Raw genomic sequence first — 21,349 nt, forward strand, 5'->3', positions numbered from 1 at the left:
CAAAAATACGGTCGTAAAGTAAACTTCCCACACAATGACAGCTTACAGAAGCAAAAAACTAAATAAATAAATAAATATAAAACGAGGGTGTAGTTTGTCACTTTGCATGAAAAATACCAGGATTTCCCAGTTCATGTTGGGCATTAAAATGTTTACCGTTGAGTTCCCGTAAGCCTCTTAATTAACCCTAACAAAGGCGATAATTACCTCTAAAACAATACCAACCCTAAAAGTATCTTTAGTTCTTGAAACAATCGACTTAACTTTCATTACTGGTTTTCTCTGTAGCTCTTGCCTGTTGATCACTTCAGTGACAAAACATTCGTGTCTTTTTTATGTTCACAAAACCCATTAGAGCAGTGACGTGCTAGCTTTAGCCTGCATAGGCGCCTCAGGATTAGTACACAACTTATTACAACCCTGCATGACTGGAAATACGATGTTCTTGCATAGTAACTTGGATGATAACGCCACAGCCGTGAGGCCTATCGTTTGATTCATAGATTTTGAGAACTGTTTTATAAAAATCATTATTGTCAGTTGACCTGGATAGTCTAGGACCAACGACCTGTTGTTACTTTTTCGTTTCTTGAGAGTGACACTCCCAAGAATTTCGGATTTTGTGGTGAGGAATGCCAGACTTAGGGCTAAAAGCCATTAATTCATAATGCTGGAGAGTCAGTCTTCCTACCGCCTTTCACCCTATCTCGAATGCCGACGAGGGCTTCGGAAGCCTTACCATCGAAAGGTCTGTTTTGGTTCTGCGAGTATTTATGTTTTCGTGTAAAAACACATTTTCCTATAAATGTGGTTTGTCTCCTCTTTCCCCTTCGTTTTTATACCTTTAAAAAAAGATAACCGTTCAGGTAGTACCCCTTAATTCTAAAATTATTTCGGGAATACTTTACATGACTCAAACCAGACAAACTGAGCACTAAACAGGTAAAGAACCAGGCAATAAACGTCTTTGTGTCGTCTGCCTCCTCTGTTTCTTCCTGCGTCTGACTGAGAAAGAGAGAGAGAGAGAGAGAGAGAGAGAGAGAGAGAGAGAGAGAGAGAGAGAGAGACTGGAAACCGCGAGAGGAACCCTAGACCGTCCCAAAGAGGGAGGAGAATCCTGGGTTCAAGGTCTTTCAACGGGAAGCGAATCCCAGTGGGCATTTCTGAATTTAAGATTCGATCCATGGAAAGAGACGCCTGAAGGAGTGTTGCCGAGAATTATGGTTAGTTACATAAGCCAGGTCTTTCCATTTGAAGGCTCTTAAGCCTTGCCCGGTCACAGTAGACCCCTGAGGGGATCGTATCGCAGTGACGCCGTTCTTACCAGTCCCTTTTAACATTACTTACAGCCTAACATGTCTTTAGTTTTCTTTCTTATTTGACGAGTAAAAACAATATATATATATATTTATATATAGTATTTTTGTATATTATATATATATATATATATATAATATATATATATATATATATATATATATATATATATATATATATATATCTATATATATATATATACATATATATACATACATATGTATATATATATATATATATATATATATGTATGTATGTATATACATACACATGTATATATATACATACATTATATATATATATATATATATATATATTATATATATTATTAAGACATGTTCTTCTCTTAGTATTGATTATATTTGCATATTTGAACGGCACTCCACTTATGCCTGCTTAAAAATGCATACTAGCGATATCTTTAACCATGACATCACAAAAGAATTCTAAGATGTAAAAGAAGTAACATGGCTTTATTACAAAGACGTGAGGTCTTCTGATGATTAGTGGAAATGGAATCTGAGTCCACTAGCATACAAAAGTATTTGAGAGTTTATTTTAGAGTACCACACAAAATACAGTATTGATAATTTATGCCTTTTAAAATATTGTAAAGATCGTTCCAAATCACTAATATCTTCTATAGTAATCCCACCACTTAAGTTCAGATGACTAGCATTTTTATCTTGTACTCACAAGGCCTATATTGCAAATCTCATTGTATTTATTCTAAACATATTCAGTGGCAATTAGTAACTAGAGAATGAAGTGTGCACATGCATCAACGTGTGATACATGTACCCAAAGAAAAAACCAAAAGAAATCATAAATAAATATATCGATTTGTTGTGTATATTTTAAAGTAATTAAGATAAATTTTTTTTCAGCTAAAGGGACCTTTCGGGACTCGCTCTCATATAAGATAGGCAGCGCCTAACAATGATTACAGCCCAGATTTTGACGGCATAAGGTAATATCTCCAGGTAACAATAATTTTTTTTTTGTCACCTATGCAGTATTTCTTTCCAGGTCGTGTGCACAGACGGTAGTAAGAGAAAGGTTGTAATATGCCATATTCCTACACATCATGCTTTTAATGCACCTATTTAACACACTTGATAAGAATGCAGTACTCCTGCACACTTCGACTCGCTACGAGTTCATTCTGTGACTCTTCAATACTCAAATGTATTGTAGCTGCAGACGACACTCTAAACCAGTTTTTTGCATGTTTAGTTCCAATTCAATTTCCACCTACTCATGTACATATCTCCAAGTACTATTTATTTGAATTTATACATTTGTAAAAGTGAAGTAGGCCTACCTATTGATGTACTGCCATTACCTATCGTCCATATTTTTTGCCATTAAAAATTCTCTCTCCAACGTCTGCCATATATATAGCTTTAGCTATTTGCATTTCCGAGACCTATTGTGAGACATTTGCAGTCACACCAAGATTAGTGCTTAGAACCTGTTAGACTGAGTTCGACGAGCTAGAATTCCTATTGGGGTGGGGAGGGGATGGACGCCCTCCGTCAAGGACAAGAATTTGCCGCAGGGCCCGTAAGAGCTAGCCTAATTCTTCTTACGAAAGAATTACTACAAATAATCGCTGTACATCAAAAAATATTCAGTTACCTAAGAACATAAGCAATCACACAGTTGTTCATAAAACATCAGAATACATTCACTGCAAAACATGTTTAAAATTAATCTTACGTAGCCGCCCTACGCTAAAAAAAAAAAAAAAAACTTTCGTTAATCTTTTCTGAATGAACTAAACGAGAGCTATGTCAAGGCAAAATCCAGATTTTTTTTATTATTTCAACATTTACAATAAAATCTTAAAGACCGACTGAAGTGAAGTGGGAAATAATTTAGTCCATGTCAACGGTGTGATTCCGGAATAAAAATGGAAACAACTACCTACGAAGACATGGCGCTCTCCAATTCCCAAAATCATATTGCAGTTTTCCCCTTCTTGCATCCTTCTAACGGGAACCGAAACATCTATTATGCCTCGGATTTAATAAAGCTATCGTAAAGAAAAAATGTGACAACAGTAGCCGTATTTCCCGTTTCACAACCTACAAACATATCGCCACATAGGATACGAAAAGATTAGAGAGACATCACAAAAAAAAAAAAAAAGGGCACAAGGTAAAAAGAGGTAATAGCAAAAAGACGTTACAAAGTCAAAAGACGACATGGAGAGTCCCAAGGGCACTAATGAGGAAGAGAGAACATACAAATAGCGTCTCCGGAAGCGACGGCGTTCAGCGTAGGAGGAACACCGCTAGCAATCATGAACCTAACTGATCAATATTTAAGGTGGTCCCGTAGCCATGGACATGAGTAGCTGTAGGGCTACATGTATATACACAAATAAACTGGAATTTTATATATATATATATATATATATATATATATATATATATATATATATATATATATATATATATATATATATATATATATATATATATATATATATATATATATATATATATATATATATATATATATATGTGTCATCAATGGCTTGGACGTTCACTTCACTTGCAAAAAGTGTCAGGGTTCGAATCTCGAGCGAGAAGGAGTTGTTTAGGCAAGATTGCAAAAATAATATCGTGTCTAAGCAGCGAATTACGTATCTGGCAATTGGCCGACCTTGGGGAGGTCGGCATGAGGCGAACTATCTCATCCTAAAAGACTTGTTGAACGCCGGAAGACAAATAAATTTTAAACCTAAATATACGCCAGCTCTCCGTCATGGAAAAGGAGTGTATATACTGTATGAGAATGGCTGGAAAAAGGTTAAATCTGTTGAGACGAGTTTTGTGCACAGTATATGTAGCACAAGAAAGACTGAAACAATATGCAACGTGGAGAAAGAGGTGCTGTAAAGAAAGGGCCTTAATATCCAGGGATCCAAAGAGTGCGTGTCAGGGGTAGGCGAATGGGCCTTCTTTTTAGGTATATGAAATGCCACGCTAAGAAGTTTTCTGCACGTGCACTTCATCCAAAATTCCGTAGTTTGACTAAGAAAGTGGATGTGGCCATTTTGTTGCTTTTCCGTGGGACCACTCATTGTTGGATGACACAGCTAATATATATATATATATATATATATATATATATATATATATATATATATATATATATATATATATATATACGATATATATATATATATATATATATATATATATATATATATATATATATATATATATATATATATATATATATATATATATATATATATACACACATATATATTGTATATCTATATATATATTATATATATATATATATATATATATATATATATATATATATATATATATATATATATATATATATATATATATATATATATATATATATATATATATATATATATATATATATAATAACTGAAGAACAGATTTATCCGCAGGTATTTACCCAACCTCACACACATGAAAAAACCACGAACTGAAACCGCTTCCACATAGATCTTTCACATTTTAGCAGCGGTAAAATACCACAGCGTATTGACATTTCTGTTTGTCCAAATCATGATAAGCTTTGTATTTCTCAAGACTCGTTTTGATGATGATTAAATATTGAGAAAATTTATTGGTGGATTACAGAATAAGTCTTGAGAGAGAGAGAGAGAGAGAGAGAGAGAGAGAGAGAGAGAGAGAGAGAGAGAGAGATTTGTGGTTAAACTACACAAATAAGGATATTTATTATAATGTTTTTTACGATGGTATAAAGAGGATTCATGGGTTTGCTACACAAAATCTGAATTATCACTTAAGATTACAAAAATCTACTATTACACTTGAACTACCTTCTCCTCACTGGACAGGAATTGCTTACGGAGATTTAAACGCTTAATCCTCAACAAGCACACTTTATTGGAATGCCCTGCGGTCAGCAGATCAAAATTCGTCCAAACTAAGCTTTTTTTTATATATCAAACATGCAATTTCCACTGCCGAGGCAACCAAACGAATATTGTTACCTAGTGACAGCTGTCTGATATTGCAAAAACTGGTACGGAGAGAGAATAAGTTGAGGGGGGCCTTCGTTTTCCTGCTATCTTAGAGCTCCTCTGCGAAGAGGAGCAGGGGGCATATTTTTCTTTATGTCTAAGACAACACCATCATGCTCAAACTATATCAAGGTATGTAAAAGCACCTTCTTACAATGTCAAGCATATAGCGAAGTTACAGCATGAAACTTGTAATATATACTCGATGACCACAACGGTTGTGACTACAATAAATAAAAAAATAAAATAAGTGAGGATTTCCTTAACATGTCTTCGGCATAACAAGGAAAAAAAAAGCTGAGGTAAGCAGCCATGGTAAAGGTGCATGATGCACACTTTTCCCCCCGCCAGACGTGGGAGGTGAGTGTTCATGGGACTGCCAGCCCGAAAGACATCCCTCCCCATCCATCTTCCCCCTACCCACATCATGGCATAAGCATAACGAAAGGCAATTTCAACTATCAATTACCCAACTTGACCTATGTTAAGAAATTTCAAGAAATTATACATGTTCCTTTTTTCGTTTAGAAAATTTGATGTTTTTTTTTTGGCAATCTCTTTGAACCATTAGAATCGAAAGTTAACATTTTGAGAGACAGAGAGATGAACGGCAAAAAATAAAGCTACAGGCTTCGCTATTCAGTAGGTGAAAAATAGCAATTGTCACGTAGTGAACAGTCAAGTCCTGGACTGACAATGCCTTCTAATAAAGAACCCTCTACCGTTACTACACCTTTCAACACACAAAAAATAAGGATACCATTCAACAAAGAAAAGACACACTACATATTACAACAGCTTCCAACAAACGGACATCACCGTTTGCATATTTAAAGTCATTACTTTATTACAAAAACAACGGACGCAAGATCTTTCCTTGTAGTCCAAGGAACAAATACGAAACGATCCTCCCTACGTGTACCTCATCACAATGTAAGGCTCGGAGGAGAGAGAGAGAGAGAGAGAGAGAGAGAGAGAGAGAGAGAGAGAGAGAGGCCCGGGCGCGCGCACACACACACATACCCGCGCACACACACACATATGTACACCAGTTCTTCTGGGGAAAATCCCGACATTCTTTTGCCATGTAGCCTCGAGGTTTCAGATCTCTAAACCGGGTTCTTAACACTAGGTTCCGAAGTTAACAACCTACAGCTAATCATTAACGGTGTGATTTAGTATTCTTTTGTTCTTCATGACCGGTTTCGTTTCTTTTTTTTTTATAATTTTTGCAAGCGAAGTAATTTAATTAGCACCGCCCGAATATATTAGTCGAGTGTGTCATTTTGATTACGTATACATCTGTATTTTATTCCTTAGTGCCTGTGCACATGAGAAAGTTAGTCATCTATCTACACTACCGTTGCTGTAGTGAAAACAACAAAAGTACCGTACACTGAATAACAGCTTATAAAGCATGAAGTTATCATACGCTGAATGTTAGTGCAAAATCATCTCGTCCAGTAGCGCCAGTTCACTGAAAAATCAGTCCGAAAACCGTAGACTTACTTGCAAGACAGGAAATACGCTGTAAAAAGTGGAGACTAAAATATGACCGGATGTTTTTTGCCGTTACAATCCATTCTGGATCACTTGTAGGAAGCACTTGTTCACAGAAAAAAGATACTCTTGACTGAATCCCTGCCGAAAGACGGAAAAGAACTACCCCCACCCGCAAAGTCAGATATAAATGAAGAATGAAGCGCTAGACGTCACACTAGGCATATTAAAATTTCATGAGCGACTCCACCTGAGTTGCTGAGCAGTTTCGGCTGGTTCCTGCCAGCATCAAGCGGTCGATTTCTGACGGACGTTGCTTCCAATCTTCTCGCTTTCCACCCCTTCGGACAGTAAGCAGCACAGATTTTCAAATACCGTTCAAACTACCCTATTATAACGGAACAAAGTGTAAGCGTACATTTACTTACGTATGTTACCTATAAATAAAACTAAAAGCAAAACATGCCAAGAGCGATGAAATTATGGAACATAACACAATAACCTACTTACTTGAACTCGCATTTGCATCTCCATACACGAATTCTGCACTGACTATTAATGAACATGATATGACGATGCTGGAGTTATTTTGAATGCAACGAAAACGTCAAGACAAATTTTGTACTTCACACACATGCTATTTCCGAACACAGTACTCATTTTTCATTAAATATCTTCTAAACTTGTCTTGCAAGGGTTTCCGCTTAAACGTGTTACTTCAAGACACTATAACTTGTTGTTGGCTTCCTAATCGCAGTTGCACTGTGAACACTTCTTTTAGAATCACCACTCATTACTGCCGTTGGTGAAAGTAGTGCAGATTAAAGTCCGCAGGTTGCCACCAGTCAGTGCTTGAAATACTTTACTTGGAATTTTGTTGAAATATGATATAATCTTAATCCGTAAATAAAAACTGACAGTTACCAACACGTGCGCATAAATATAGTACGAGCATTACACATGTTACACATATACTATATATATATATATATATATATATATATATATATATATATATATATATATATATATATATATATATATATATATATATATATATATTTATATATATATATACACACACACACTATGTGTGTGTGTTCAGATGCAATAATGTAATCCGTAAAATGGTTCACGTGTTTAGATTTAAAGTGCAATTAAAATTCCATTTTTTCATGTTAGCTTTCCATTTGGTTTCTGTGACACCGCAATATAAGAAGATAGGTGAATATAACAACATCAACATCTGGTATACCCCGCTGCATAACAACTGGCTGAGCGTCATTTTAAATGAAAAGAGGATTGTTCATGTAATATAATATTGTGTCTCTCTGTGTGCCTATATGTGTATAATGAGCTTAAGGGTTGTATGACACTACAACGATTGCACACAGCTTGTAATCTACATCAAGTGAAGGCAGATTAGCAAAATGCGCGACCCCAAGAATGGCATGACTAATACCCACTACGATATTACAAAACAATCACCTTTCAGTGACCAAAATGAGAATGATTCATCTAACAACCAATTCTTCAGAATTTCCAAGGAAGTAAACTCTTCTGTTAAGTATATCTTAGTTTTACCAGACCACTGAGCTGATTAACGGCTGTAACTCTTCTGTTACATGACAGCCATCTTTTCAGACGACTTCTCTTATGTTGGCCAGAAAGATGACGCAATGGGAAGACGCCAGATGAAATTTATTCCCTGCCTGACTGCTTTTCTCAATCGCTGACCTTCACTGAATTTTTCCTGTTGCAACAATTACTACGATCGGCATTCCGCTTTGTCCCATAATTATGAATGGAGATTAACTGTGAAATGAAATCATGAAAAGTGGTCAGAGACTGACAAGATTTAGACTGGAGTAACCACAGAAATTAGAGGCTTAGAATATGCAGATGATGCCACTCCAATCAGCCAACACCATAGGATTGACGAAGCTTGGTTAACTTCTAGAATGCATCATTTGCTTAGAGATGAGACTCAAATGAAACTAATAAAAACAGTAGTAATGACAGAGTATGCAAATGAGGACGAATTAAGATTAGATGGAGAAAGGAATAATAAGGCTAAATCTCTCAAATATTGAGGAATAATGATATCCAGTACAGGAATCTGGTTAAATATTAAAAAGGTCAAATCGAACAACGGCCAGACTGAAGAATTGGAAATCAAATAAATTGAAATTGCACAAGAATGTACGATTATTCGATTATACATGAATTTAGTATGATCTGTACTGCTACACGGAAGTGAATCATGGTATAATATGAAACCCTAATTTTTCTTTTCCTTGAGAGTAAAACTTTAAGAGTTAAAAATGGTAATATAAGGGAAACTATGGAATGCCCATATGCAGTTTAGATAATGATGAAATCAAGATGCTGATGTCTTGGACATGGCCTTCGCAAAACCCATGGGAGAACAGCACGTGGTATTGTCAGCTGGGTCCAGAAAAGATGGGAGACCAAGTCCTACTTGGATGAGAACTGTGAGATGGGACGCTGGAGACGAATGGAGATTTGTGGAGGTGAAAGATGAAACACATGAGTGACGGAATTTCACAGAGGACCTTTGCGTCACTCAACTTTGGTGATGATAATGATGGTGAATGATGACTTTGAACTACAAAAAATGATGGTGAATGATGTCTTTGAACTACAAAACGGTGTGAGTAATAACCTTTTCCTTTGAAGACAGGAATGCAATATTTTTGTTTAAATAATTCACTGTGTGAGAAAAAACTAATTATCGGTCTTTTTACGTAACAGCTATTGCTGAATTAATATATACTTACATATAATACCACTTAATCATAAAATTATAACACACGTATACACACATGTATAATATATATACAGTATATATGTGTGTGTGTGTGTGTGTGTGCGCGCGCGTGTCTGTGTGTGTGTGTGTGTAAAGGAAACGCAACTCACATGGCCTGTAATTGCTAGTAGTGACTGACATTCCACATGACATCTACTGTAAGTATTGAGAGCGGCTAAACTTCCACGATACCCTCTTCATAGGAATACAAAGCTAAATTTCATTTTACCCTCTAACTACGAATAATGACAAAAATTTCTGTACACTCACTATCTATGGAGAACGACTGAAATCTATTTTATGATTTGATTAAGAGAATTAATAGGAATTTCACGATGCCTGATGACAATTTACATCATATTTGCGAAGTCGACAAGAAACAGAGGTTGCCTACGACATCAGTACACCTGATGGTACCCCTAGGGTCAATCATTCTCAAGAGCGTGAAGCGATAGGTTCCCAAATCATCAGGAAGTGTGTATACACGCTTTGCTTACAATTTGCTCATGAATGCACACGGTGTCTTATTATCAAAGAAATTTGGGTAATCAGCTGCCTAAAATGCAGCGCCGACTCATGCGTTCCAAATTACGACTAACCAACAAATGTCAAGTCAAGCACTACACCTATGTAGTTTTCTTGTCATTTCATTGCTGTTATTTTACTACCTAAATACAAACAAAATAGTTTATCAAATTTTACGTTTTCAGAGTCAAGGTAAAGATTCGAAAAAGATAAAAAAACCCTTGAAGCTGAGTACGAATTAATTTTGTAGGTCTCCATAATTTTTTTACTTGTCAGAATATAATGAGACCTATCTACTCAAAACCATCCTTAGGTTAAGATCACTTACACACAAAAGGAGAATTATAAAAAATTATATTTTTAGCAAATTGTCCATTTTTCTGTAAAATTCTGCTTTACCTGTAATGCTCAGCAAACCGTCATTTTCATGATAAATCTCTAAGTCTTGTGACCGTGAGCCATTTCCTCTGGCTATACCCACTTGACTAGCCGTATCCGCTTTCTTTTTCGCCATAGCCCTTGTCAAACGTGATAACTGAAATTTCAGTAAGTTATGGGGTTTCCCCGGGGTAGCAAATGGTTGAGTGAGTACATCAGCACTAGATTAGACAAACGGAGAATAAGGCTAGCTCCCTTGGGCTACCTGATTGACTCTGGAACTTTGCCAGAATTGCACGCAGACGAACGAACAACTGATTAAAAAAAATTTTCTGTATTCTTGACACCTAGAACTCATACACCAAGGGAACAGTGATAAGACATGTAAAATAGCAGAAAAATGCACGTTATGAAGCTCCAACAAATATGCAAAGAAAATGAAACAAGAGAGACGCCTTGGGGAAAAGCCAGAAACTCGGATCTCAACAGACTGCAAGTTTGTGGCAAGACAGAAAGACGGCAAGGGTGGTGGAAGTGGGATTTAGATAGTGGAATGTCTTTGGTGGGATATGAGGGGGAGTGTGCATCTAGTGGCCATCCTCAAAGAGTCAGGCTCTGGCTGGTAGAAGGCGTGTTTTCACGTGTTCATCACGAGGGGATGGATCGAATCTAGCGTCCGGTCCACAGGGGCATTGCCGCTTGATCGCTGTTCCAAACCAGCTCGCTCTAAATAACCGAGGCTCTTGGTTTTTATTTCTGCCAGTTTCTGGCCTTCGGGACTCTCTTTCAAGTTTAATGCTGCAAGGTCTAGTGCTGACCAATCTTGTAACCTCTTATTTTCTGCCTTATCGGAGGCAAGCACGAACTTCTGGAAGTCGAAGGCAGGCCCACTGGTTGCGAAGGCCATGTACAAAAGCAAGGACAAACCGCATCCTTGGCTTTAGCTAACTGGGATGCACTGCTGTTGACCTCAATGAACCCTACGAGATGTGGCCTTCCAGATGCATAACTGCCTTTGCATTCTGCCATTACTACGAGTAATGGACAACCACGTGGCTGTATTGCATATCTACGTAAAGATCGGGATGGGTGCCACGTGACATTAGAATTACGTCAGGCAACGAGAGCAACTCTGATAAAGGCGCCGCCTACATCCGAGAAGGGTTAGGGAAAAGGGGGAGGGTAACAGAACAGGAGGCGTGGTTTTCTGGAATAAATTAGTCACAGAAAATAAAGTTCGTTAGGATTCATTGCGATACATATGGAAAGTATATAGCAATGACGTATTGTTCTATCTATAGCGCAAGATGTCACTGACGTACGAGGAAGGTGGAGCTTGCAATCTTTCTGGGACTAAATCGATCTTTTTTGTGTACAGAATTAGTATTCCTCCGAAATCTTTAGTGCTACTAGGTTTACTCAGTTCAATGCTTAAATTTAATTTAATGCCATCAATATTTGCCTGAACTTTAAAAATAGTTCATTACACAACTCAAATAAAATATGAAGTGACAACTCAAATTATTTGAGCTTGAACTCTCTCAATCTCTCTCTCCCCTTTTCAATTTGAACGTGTCAAATTCTCTCTCTCTCTCTCTCTCTCTCTCTCTCTCTCTCTCTCTCTCTCTCTCTCTCTCTCTCTCTCTCAAAAAAAAAATAAATAAATAAATAAAACTAAGCAAACCTCAACAATAACTTGCATCTGTAAATGTTGTTAAAAAAAGGTCCATAAGCTTACAGTATGCAACTGGGAAAGTAAATAAGACATTGGCAACACTCGTGTTCCGCAAAATGGGAGTCAACTGCTTAAGACAACATATTCTAACCAAGGTTAAAATAGAATAACTTACGTAACAGCAAATGATCAACTAAATGCACTAGCTATTCTCTTGGTGAGACAGATCAAAAGAAACTACTGTATATATAAAAGGCACGATTTGTCTGAGAATGCCAAAAAGAGTACCTCATCCTTAGAGAGTGCCTTAACAGAAGATTTTTAAAGTGTGATGGATAGAGGCTAGAACGAAGGGACGACGCAAGAACAGGAGGAGGCGGTGTTGGACAAACAGAGCAGTGGAATGTCTGCTGCACCAGCAGCAACAGTCTGGGTGGGTTGATCACGTGAGTCCCACGGCCTCGTCATACGCACTCTACACGCAACTAATACGCCAGCCACAACAACTGTAAACTCCTTTCTCACTCGTCATACCGAAGGAATTGAAAGAAAAACCCATTTCCTACTGTGTGAGAGGGTCACTATAATGCTATGGGAGTCTGTTGACGACTGACGAAGAATCCAATCCAGGATGTTGTTACACTGAGGTCGCATGCAGGTTGCAAAGCACGTGAAGGGAGCTGCAGCTAGCAAGAGATGCACGCGGCCCCAACCTTAAGCTTGTGGCATGGTCATCGCATTTCTCATCGACGCATGCTGCTCGTCACACACTGACTGCAACGACGCATTAGTTTAAGGTCTTCTGGATTTTTTTTATAATCAGCAATGAAAACTGATTAAAAATACAAATAGGCCAAGAACTCCCGCTGTCCATGAATGTGGAGTGCGTTATCCAGGTTAATATGGAACGAACTCCTATTACCATAAATTAGCTGATATGCATCAGCCTTCAATATGAAAAGCGTAATGAGATTCGGTCAAGAGGGTACGAGGAGGTTCCAGAGACATGAACAGCGAATCTCGCCGGCAGACAGGAGTAATTGGGTTCGGAGACACACCTCTCTCAACCAACCAATCACTGTGCGATCTTGAGGGGCGCGTCCTGCCCTGCCCCGACGCCTCCACTTTTACATACACATAACGCACACACATGCCCACACGCCATGCTACCGTCACATCCACTCGAGTCAAGACCGAGGGGCAAGAGGCGAGGAGGATCACATAAATTCAACCGAAATTCTGGGTACCCGTTCTCTCTCTCTCTCTCTCTCTCTCTCTCTCTCTCTCTCTCTCTCTGGAATACGCAAACACATAGGAATAGTCGAAGTGTGAAGTATATATATAAACACTGTCCAGTCTGGCACAGAAAAACGATATCGAGAGATAAAATAACTTTTATCTGGCAAAATCTGTAAAACACACCGCTTGACCACAAAGCAAACACACGTCACCATGTATAAATATATATATGTATGTATGTATGTATATATATAATATATATATATATATATATATATATATATATATATATATATATATATATATATATATGTATATATATGCATATATATAATATTCTCAAACACCTTAAATGACTAAATTTGCACAAATACCCAAAGATCATCAATACGTGCATACAATTTTGATCTCGCCTTCAACTATACGCTCATTCTTAGTGGGCGTTACAAAAGTTTAGGTCAGCTGAAATGCCGTTCAGACTGATCCTGAACAGTGTATTTATCTCACCCTGAATTCGTAACATGAAAATTCTATACAAATGGTATGACAAAGAACCTGTATATAATTAGTTTCGAAAGTAGCCTACCAGATACCTCCTGGACAAAGAACCTGACTCCTGAACACGCGAACAGGCAAGCTCATTCTTATTCAGATGAGAATGCATCACTGAAATCCTAACTGGCCGAAAAAGAAATTCACTTCGGTCAGACTCATGCATCGACAGTACGAGTCCACCACATATAAATCAAAGAGTCACTTCTTAAGAAGGTTGAGCACTGGACAGACAAAGGGAAACCGCTCGCCAGTGGCCTTCTCTGGTTGGTTCTGTCACTACAGTGATGCAACACGAATAATCAGAATATAACGATGCCTTGTTCTTCGATATGAAGAGAACCACAGTCCTTCAGCAGTCACACTCTTTAAAATGCATATTCTTCAAGTAACCTATTCTTTTGATGATACATTCTTAATGAGACCTATTCCTTTAAATACATGAAGGAAAAAAAATGATGCCTGAAACCCTTTGCAACACATTCTTTGTGAAAGCCTTATGGGGAAACATAAGTCTTCATGAATAAACTATATACCTGGTAGGCATAATAAACAATGTTTAGGCGGCTTACCAAGGAAACACATGTCTAAAGATATTTTCTATGGGATGCCCATTCAAAGCCAGAATCTTCTCAAGTACCACCCTCATACAGCGCATTTTTTTAATCAATCAGTGATGAGTAAGGATAACGTTATTCATAACGAGCATCATTCTGCTAAGGAGTCATCAATTCGGCACAGCCATAACTTGTCAATATGAATAATAATTTTCTACCTCAAATGCAAGAATTAAAATATAACATAAGAGATATGTTAAGGCTCAGAGAGTCCAACTTCGGGGCAACATCCTCTCGTTTTTGAAGTGTAGTCATAGAAAGAGTGAAATGAAAACAGAGGAACAGCAAGGAAGCCATCGTGTGTGATATGTCACTTGCAAGGCCAGAAGTGAAACAACGGCCGCTGGAGGAACATGTAATCTAACGGAATTCACATCAAGGACAATGACTTGCAACCGTCAGTTACGAAATAATATCCCTTTTTTCATAGTCATTTCAAGGCAATACCCTCTTTGCCCATTGCAGATGTTATCGCGAGAGTAATTTTTTCATCATCATCCCAAAGCAAGGCGCTGATCGGTCCACAAAGATTTCGCTGTAGATCTCTCTTGAATAACTGGCATAATGATGCTGTTCTGTGATCATTCGTCCCTTATGAATAAGAGGAAAGTGGCCAAGGAGAGTTGCTATGATGTGCGATCATTTAGATAGTGAATTTATGAATAAACACGATTAACTATTTAACGAACTTCAGATAATTAGCCCACTGAGAATTTACTCAAATCCGAGGAAGCTATAAGTCACTGTTGTGCCTTTCACACACAAACACCCGTCGTTATGCTATTAATAAACGGATCGTCTCGGTACCTGCGTGTGCAAGAACAGCGTGTTATTATTGTGTATACTATAGCTTCTATATATACTGTAAAAGAAAGACTGACTCTCTCTCTCTCTCTCTCTCTCTCTCTCTCTCTCCAATGAACATTTCAGCCTTGCCGCTACCAAAAATGGAGAACATTAATTAGTACAATAATACAGTGTTTAGAGGCCTCGAAAAGCGTGTCGAAAGGAATGGTTAATTGTATTGGAGTCATAACTTTTGTAATAAAAAGTAAAAAAGGTTTCCAACCTACTACTTGTTTTGGTTAGGATTGACACACGCACTGACTCAGTGTCTTCCTACCCAACAGACACACACATTATATATATATATATATATATATATATATATATATATATATATATATATATATATATATATATATATATATATATATATATATATATATATATAAAGTATATATATAAATAAAAATATACACACACATATATATATACTGTATATATATAAATACACACATATATATAATGTATACACACTTGCTCTACAGTAGTGCATTCGGGAAATGTCATAACTTCTGAAGAAAAAGTTCGTCAACCTTTTTTATCTTGGGCACGTGTGCGTAAGTGTGATAATGTTTCTCTACCAATTCTCGTTTGTTCTTTCACCATGAAACAAATATAATTCCAAGAATTACCCTAACAGCTAGTCCCCCTGCACAATGCAATACAATATATATATATAAAATAATGTACGGCTTACACCCAGGACAGGGCTATCTATCAAACTCAAACCAAAAGAGAGCATACCATGAGGGAGCTTGAGACACCGACTGACAGCCAGACGCCGCCACAACGTTTACAGACCACGAATTGCACACAGACTGTCAAAAGCTCTGTTACTGCAGCCGACCGATTGGTGACGTCACCTTCCTTCGGGAGATGAGATAGTGGTAGGCAGCAGAACTCTCGCCACAGGGGATTTAGGACCACGTGGTAGTAAGGAACGGAGAGAGAATGAGCTTTTCCCGCCGCCTTTTCTTCTGCCTGCTGCTGCTGCTGCTGCTGCTGCTGCTCGAAGGATGGGGAAGCGAGAGAGCGTTTCTCGAGTCTTGTCTGCGCGGGAGGTGTTCACCTCCGCTCCAACAGGCCAACTACAATTTGCCTCGAAACTTCGACGTAAGAACACCTAGGATCCCTCAACTGCGGCGAGGAAAGACGAAAAAAAATATACCGTTATCAATTGTCAAGTGGAAGAACAGTGAGGACCAGGGACTGGGGGAGAGAAGGGGGGAGAGAAGAAAACCGGAGGAGGATTTTTTACGGGGCTTGGGATGAGAGTACGCTAAGCCTCAACTGACATGTCTCATTTCATGATGTTTCTTGCACTTTGACAATTTTGGTGTTCACTCTTCCCGAGAATATTTCCACTTATAACAGATCCCAAAGCGTTTACGTAAGGATCTTTCACCACTTGAAACAGCTTCCTAACAACGAGTGAATCATGCCAAAAAATAAATGGAAAAATAGGTACCTGAGCACAAGGCGTCAATTATCTTACCAAAAGTAGAGACTCCCTGGTCTCTCTCCCCACATACCGAAACCCCTTCAACCAATCACAACTCAGTACAGTTTGCAACCAATCATGAAAGAGAACTGTAGAAGCATAAAACAGTATATTCCCCGAAGAAACATATCCTTGTCTGACAGGCCAATGACGCAACGATACACCCAGACTTTTTTTTTTCTATTCGCCAGTTCAAGTGAAAAACCTCATTATGCAAGTCCTGGTGATCTTAAATGGGAAAACGACACCAGAAGTAATGAATAAAACTATATGAATGTCCATTAAAACTGGATACATCCACATCATCACCAGTACCGTACATCATACTTACGTAACTCTGCCGCATGCAAATAACTCTCGCAAGTCGGACGGCAAGAGCCATGAACGGATGCTGCTAAAAAATGAAAAACAAGTAAATATCACATATATGACTAACATTTATCTCTTCATTACTGGCACAGAGAAACCGTAAAAGGTTTTAGGCAGGGCCATACACGTGAGGGTTAAGATGCAGGAGGTTGTTGCTATGGCCTTCTCTCGATACACTCCAGTATAGAAAATTAAGAAGTGGAATGAGTTCGAGCTTTTTTATTTTATATATATATATATATATATATATATATATATATATATATATATATATATATATATATATATATATATATAGAGAGAGAGAGAGAGAGAGAGAGAGAGAGAGAGAGTGTGTGTGTGTGTGTATTTGAATTATTTTTCTAGCATCGAGTTCCATCATGGAACTATCCATATATATATATATATACTATATATATATATATATATATATATATATATATATATATATATATATATATATATATATATATATATATATATATATATATATATATATATATATATATATATATATGTATGTTTGTGTTGTGTTGCAAATTTCTGGAATGTGTGGTGTCTCATAATGGCTTTACACACACACACACACATATATATATATATATATATATATATATATATATATATATATATATATATATATATATATATATATACATATATATATATATATATATATATACACACACTGATGCTAGAAAAATAATTCCAGTACACTAAGCCACACTTGTAACCTCAGCTGGTGTATCAAATTTATGTAACCGTAAAGTTCATCTCCTCTTACACAATATATATATATATATATATATATATATATATATATATATATATATATATATATATATATATATATATATATATATATATATAATAAATACAGTACATAGGTAATTACCAATACTGTAGATACAATTCACAAAAATAAAGCACCAGTCACAAAAAATATCATGGGATATCAAAAAGCCAAAGAAAGGAAAGGAGTAAAGAAATTTTTGGGGTTAAAAAGAGAAAGAGCGAAATCTTTGTCACAGAAAGTTAGCCGGGGTAAGTAATTCAATACCCTTTTCCTATAGAAAGCTTTCCTACGGAGTCGACGGTGCACTGTAGCAAAGTCAAAGGTGAACAGGCTACAGCCGCTCACAAAAGCACATTTAAATTTAGTCTGTTTCTTTTGAGCACAGAAGCACATACAGCCCAGGAAAGGCGTCGCTGGTACCGAGATATTTTTTTTATTAAACTTTTTCGTGGTTTAAGTTCGTATGTGCGTGAATGTACGTCAGTACAACTGTAAGGCAAATATGAGCAATACCCTCCTTCAAGTATTAACACAGAATTTCCTCTCTATTACAATAACGCTGACATAATAAAAACAACAGCGCGGATATGGTTCCAGAAAATATAAGAGCGCTGATTATTATTTTGAGGTAACTAGAGAAATCATTTATTTATTTCGTACTCAACAAATACTATCGTACTCAACACACAACCCTCGTAGGGGAATAGTGCCGTTAGCGAACCTCATGGGGTACACTGTAGGCATTACTTAAGGCTCTTTGCAGAGTCCCTCCGGTCCCTAGCTGCAACCCCTTTCATTCCTTTTACTATACCTCCATTCATATTCTATCTTCCACCTTACTTTCCACTCTCTTCTAACAATATTTCATAGTGCAACTGAGAGGTTTCCCTCCTGTTACATCTTTCAAACCTTTTAACTGTCAATTTCCGTTTCAGCGCTGAATGACCTCATAGGTCCTAGCGCTTGGCCTTTGGTCTAAATTCCATTCTATTCAACAAATAACAATTGCTGATGCCTACTCCATGAAAACCGGTGTGTATGCATAATTCGTGCGAACTCAGCATAATCAAGGGAAATTGTCGAGTAATCTTACAATACTATCTTAATCCGTACAACCTGTAAGGTTATAATGCTAAAATGATAAAGTTCTCCTTAGATACCACGTTTAGAACTTACTAAGGTATTTATCGAAGGAATTCCTTTTCCTAAAATACCAGAAAGCTATAGCAGCAAACGCTTGACCATCAGTAAATATGCCTTCAGAAATAAAAATTAACCTGAAAAGAAATTTTTACGTATTACGGAATACCTGAATTCTTCACATTGTCATGAGTGGACTAAACGGAACTATTCTCCCCAAGAGAAGAAGGAAAACGAGAGAGAGAGAGAGAGAGAGAGAGAGAGAGAGAATAATCAATGTAGCTAGCGGTATGAAGCGAGTTAGGAAATAAGAAAATTAGAAAAAGGATTCTGGTTTTAGACTACTTTTTGTCCCTGCTGTTCTTAATGGCTCGTCACCCACTACCAAGACACAATAGGAAGACTTCTTATGGATACTACATTATCTGCTCTCAACAGGACACTGCCTTACGAAATAGTAGCTTCAAGGGGGATACCCTACGGGAATCATTTGTTTGCAATATGGCAGAAGTCCTTAGGGATAATTTCAAAATATTTAAGGTTTTCTTAAACTTAACAGTAAATTTACGTCATTGTTTATTCAATTTAAGGTTTTCTTAAGTTGAAATGTATTTTACCTGATTGTTTATTCAATTTAAGGTTTCCTTAAACTGAACCGTAAATTTACCTGATTGTTTATTCAATTTAAGGTTTTCTTAAACTGAACCGTAAATTTACCTGACTGTTTATTCAACTGAAGGTTTCCTTACATTGAACCGTAGGTTCCCGCTTTGCCAAATGTTCTCCTTTCTTGGCACCCTACTCTCTAAAACAGAGCTCCTTGCAAGCTCATATTTATATAAGCTAATATAACATCGCGTTCTTCCATTTCCGACAAGTGAGGCAATTTCTATTGGTCACCTGCTATAGCTCTCATTCATCACTGGAGCTACATTTCCCTTTTCTAAACTTCCCGAGCAATAAGTCTGCAAAGGAACGGACTCTTGTCTACAGCACTTCAAAAACCACTGAATCAAAGACAAAGCACTGCATCCGAAATCTGTGTCACTGAAACAGGTGAAGGGGGAAAGGAAATATAGCAACGCAAGTGCCAACTAGGTCAACGTAATCCGGGCGAGGAAAGGGAGAAGGGAAGCAGCGCCGCACGCCAATGGCATCAGCTGACATCAATTTATTACCTTTGATTATCCATCAGTGATAACTGGCGGAAGGGATTACAAAGCAAGCGATCAATCGTCTTGTCGTCTACAGCATGATTTCCTCGGGAATTCCTCTAGCCTCGGAAGGCATTTTTATGCAGTCTCTCTCTCTCTCTCTCTCTCTCTCTCTCTCTCTCTCTCTCTCTCTTTTTCTCGAGAACACCATATGCATTACTGGTCCACAAATTCTATTTATCTGTGTGGCGGCCTGTTCCCTGTTGTATCTCCCTCTCTCTCTCTCTTACTGGTGCGCTGTCCCGCTGAGCTGGACAGTATGACAGACATGACGACGCCTATTTTTTTTATTCTCCAGGGCAATGCTATTCCAGTAAAAACCCGGTGTCGGCAACCATTCTACAACTGGGATGGTTTTTAAAACTAAAGCAAAAACCTCATAACTAAAAACACGTACTAAAAATCCGCAACCTTTACTGAGGGTAATCATTAAAACGTAGCTTGTGTTATACTGTATAACAAACTAATCCATAATAGGTGCTCAATTTCGTTGGCATTTTTGACGCTCTTTTCCGATAATAACAACAGAGATTTATATATCACCAATCAATAAACATTAACAATTTAGAATATATTCCCCATCTATTTAAGAACTTAAGAATTAAGGCAGCATTACAGAACATTAATACAATGAAAAAAAAAAACACTTACAAATAACTCTTCCATCAACGCTAAAGGATGTGTGTACCATATCCTATGAATCCAGCTTCATAAAAGAGAGCTTTTGCAAAAAATATGAATATCAGCCTGTGAACGAAAAAGTTGGCTCATTTATTTCAAAAGACACATATGAAATGTAAAG

The 21,349-nt window shown here is 37.3% G+C and overlaps 1 protein-coding gene across 6 annotated transcripts in view; it reads right to left on the reverse strand.

Moving 5' to 3' along the window:
- The window catches only part of NaPi-III (Na[+]-dependent inorganic phosphate cotransporter type III), a 124,791-nt gene that overhangs the window by 46,409 nt on the left and 57,033 nt on the right, over window positions 1-21,349 (reverse strand). Inside the window, exon 1 of one of the 6 annotated variants that reach the window (XM_067108033.1) lies at window positions 16,272-16,609. The exons of 3 other annotated variants lie outside the window; for them this stretch is intronic. The gene's annotated coding sequence lies outside the window, so the exon portion shown is untranslated. Of the gene's footprint in view, window positions 1-6,874; window positions 7,018-7,375; window positions 7,396-16,271; window positions 16,610-21,349 lie in introns of those variants that run through there. 2 more of the 6 variants (XM_067108036.1, XM_067108035.1) reach the window with 2 other exon arrangements.

The sequence above is a fragment of the Macrobrachium rosenbergii genome, chromosome 8, assembly GCF_040412425.1.
Source record: "Macrobrachium rosenbergii isolate ZJJX-2024 chromosome 8, ASM4041242v1, whole genome shotgun sequence".
NCBI classification, from domain to species: Eukaryota; Metazoa; Arthropoda; class Malacostraca; order Decapoda; family Palaemonidae; genus Macrobrachium; species Macrobrachium rosenbergii.